Raw genomic sequence first — 3,936 nt, forward strand, 5'->3', positions numbered from 1 at the left:
CTACCCCTGCACTGCTCCAGCACCACGTGGCTCCTGGCTGCATGGCCAGACCATGGAAGCATGTGACCCGTGCCAGTACCCCAGTGTGTGTGTGTGTGTGTGTGTGTTTGTAGGGTGAGTCCCACATGCACACCCCACCATACACATACACCTACACCCACCTCACATTGCCATACACAGACCCCCATACCCACACCCCCTCATATACTCCATACACTCTTCCCCCACACACAACCTCCCACAAACCCTATAACCACCCAAACCCTACATATCCATCCACACACACACCGACATGCTCCCTCACCCCACACCTATCCACCCTCAGACACACCCACACCCTCCACCATACCCCACATACCCACACATGCACAGCCCCCCACAACATACAAGAATAAGATGTCTTTTTCAGCAGTTGTATACAATCACCTCTATGTACACTGTACAAACACATGTAAACCAGGACAAAAATATTTTTAAAATCAAATTAATGAATTTTGTAGATGTTTGCTTTTTAGAGTATAATTTGGTATTTTTCTGGTTCTGAGAAGAAAAAAACCCTTGCTGAAAGGAGTACTTCCAGGGACAAGGGGAGGGACTGTGGCAAAGGTCAGGGGTTAGGGAGTGGGACTTCCAGTCACAAGATGGCAATCAGAGGGCGGGGCATCAAGGGGCAGGGCTTCTCATGAGGCCCTCCACCTGAATTAACTGCCCACCCCTGGGTTAGAACCTGGATCTCTCACTTCCTAGGCAAGTGCCCAGAATATTCAACTTCACTAATATAGGAGGTGGTAGATATTCTTTTTCATACTCTTAGGCTAAGAATAGCCCAATGTTCACCTAGTCTACTCATCAAACCCCTATGGTGCTCTTTTACAGAGGCTCTTTAGGGATCATACATGAAGTCATAGAATCATAGAATCAGAAAATTAGGGTTGGAAGGGACCTCAGGAAATGATCTAGTCCAACTCCCTGCTCAAAGCAGGACCATCCTCAACTAGATCATCCCATCCAAAGCTTTTGTCTATCCAGGCCTTAAAAACCTCCAAAGATGGAGACTCCACAAACTCTTTAGGTAACCCATTCCAATGCTACACCACCCTCCTAGTGAGAATGTTTTTTCCTAATATCTAACCTAAACTTCCCTTGCTGTAACTTCAGACCATTGCTCCTTGATCTGTCATCTGCCATCACTAAGAATGGTTTAGCTCAGGGGTGGGCAAAATAGAGCCTACAGGCCACATGTGGCCTACTGACAGATTCAATCTGGCTCATGGGTGGACAGCCACCAACTCACTAGATCTTGCCTGTGGGTAGCCACAGCTCTGGCTGCCATGTGATGCTGGGTGGGAAGGCTGCCCAGCAGAATCAGGCATCAGCTGTGGACCCCAGACAGGGCTTCTGCAACAGCAGATGGGTGGCGGTATCAGCTGTGGATGCTGAGGGCAGTTTCAGGAGCTCATATGCAGAACCTGCCAGTGGTGCCCACAGCTGACCCACTGCCTTCTGGGTGCAGTGGAAGCTTAAGCTCAGAGCCTGGCACAGAACCTCTTAGCAGTGTCAGATGTGGCCCGAGGCAAGAGTTTCTGCTGGACCAGGTGGGAGGCAGCATCTCTCTCTGTCTCTCTCTTCTCTTCTCTCTCCCTCCCTTCCCCTCCCTCTAGACCAGGAACTCTGACGATCAGCTGTGAACCTAGGCAGGAGCTGCTGCCATGTCATGTGGGAATCACTATCAGCATCTACTGTGACACTACTGACAGCTTCTGACACTGCAGCCTGCCTGGCATGGCAGCATCTTTTGCCTGGGTTCACAGCTGAGCATCAGGGTTCCTGGCAAACTGCAGTTTTGGCTAGATTCTGGAGGGAGGGGGAGGAGAGGAGAAGAAAGGAGAGGAGAGAGAGTGACAGGGCACGAGATACAGAGAGAGCATGACAGAGATGGATGTGGCCCTCGACAGGTCCCCAAAATTCCTTAATTGGCCTTCCAGCTGAAATAACTGCTCATCCCTGTTCTAGCTCCATCCCATTTGGAACCCCTTTCAGTTAGCTAAAGGCGGCTATCAAATCCCCCTTCAGCCCTCTCTTCTTCAGACTAAATAAACCCAGTTCCCTCAGTCTCTCCTCATAAGTCATGTGCCCCAGACCCCTAACCATTTTTGTTGCCATATGATACAATCTCTTCAATTTGCCCATGTCTTTTTTTATAGTGGATGCCCCAAAACTGGACACAGTGCTGCAGATGTGTCCTCACCAGTACCGAATAGAGGGGAAGAATTACTTCCCTTAATCTGCTGTCAACACTCCTACCAATGCAGTCTAATATCTGTTAGCCTTTGTGACAGCAAAGGCATGCTGTTGGCTCATACCCATCTTATTGTCCACTGTAACCACTAGGTCCTTTTATACGGACCTGTTGCTTAGCTGGTTGGTCCTAAGCCTGTAGTGGTGCATGAGATTCTTCTGTCCTAAATACAGGACTTGGCACTTGTCCTTGTTAAATCTCATGAGATTTATTTTGGCCCAATCCTCCAATCTGTCTAGGTCACTCTGAATCCTAGCCCTATCCTCCCATGTATCTACTATGCCCCCCAGCTTGGTGTCATCTGCAAACTGATGACAGATGAAATCTGTCATTGCTGAGGGTGCATTACATCCTATCTTCTAGATCGTTAATGAAGATATTGAACAAAACTGGCCCCAGGACCAACCTCTGGGGCACTACACTTGATAACAGCTGCCAACTAGACATAAAGCCATTGGCCACTACCTGTTGAGCACAATGATCCAGCCAGTTTCCTATCCACCTTAAAGTCCATTCATCCAAAGCATATGTCTTTAGCTTGCTTGCAAGAATGCTGCAGGAGACTGTATCAAAAGCCTTGCTAACGTTAAGGTATATCAGATTCATTGCTTTTCCTGCATCCACAGAGCCAGTCATCTCATCATAGAAGGCAATCAGGTTGGTCAGGCATGACTTACACATGGTGAATCCATGCTGACTCCTCCTGATCAGATTCTTCTTCTCCAAGTGCTTAGAAATGGATTCCTTGAGGTCTTGCTCCCTGATTTTTTTGGAGACTGAGGTGAGGCTGACTGGTCTGTAGATCGCTGGATCTTCCTTCTTCTCTTTCTTAAAGATGGGCACTATGTTTGCTCTTTTCCAATCATCCAGGACCTCCCATGATTACCATGAGTCTTCAAAGATAATGGCCAGTGGCTCAGCAATAACATCAGCCAAGTCCCTCAACACCCTCGATGCCTTATATTTGGCCCCATGGACTTTTACACATCCAGCTTTTCTAAATAGTTTCTAACCTGCTCTTTCATCACTGAGGGTTCCTCACTTCCTCTCCAAACTGTGCTGGCCACTGCAGTAGTCTGGGAGCTGACCCTGCCTGTGAAGACCCAGTTAAGAAAGACATTGAGTCCTTCAGCCTTTACCTCATCATCTGTCACTAGGTTGCCTCCCCCATAAGGCAAGGGACCCACACTTTTCCTGACCTTCCTCTTGTTGCTAACATACTTTTAGAAACCCTTCTTGTTATCTTTCTTGTCCCTTACTAGCTGCAACTCTAATTGCACTTTGGCCTTCCTAATTTCATCCATGCTGGAGCAATATTCTTATACTCATTCCAAGTCATCTGTCCAAGCTTCTATTTCTTGTAAGCTTTCTTTTTGTGTTTAAGCTCACTGAAGCATTCTCTGCTAAGCCAATCTGGTTGCCTGTGATATTTGCTATTCTTCCAGCACATCAGGGTCATATTTATATATGCTAGCAGCGCAGCACTGGGTGCTTTGAAAAGTGCCCTTGTGCTGCGATGCTTGCAGTTGTATAAGTGGCAAAATGCATGTCAGCACTGAGAAAATGGCAGTGGCACACTTTTGAATTAAAACACCTTGGAGTTGGAGGTGCTTTGGTTCAAAAAGTGCATGGCCATG

The sequence above is a fragment of the Alligator sinensis genome, unplaced genomic scaffold (assembly GCF_000455745.1).
Source record: "Alligator sinensis unplaced genomic scaffold, ASM45574v1 scaffold706_1, whole genome shotgun sequence".
Lineage (NCBI taxonomy): Eukaryota > Metazoa > Chordata > Crocodylia > Alligatoridae > Alligator > Alligator sinensis.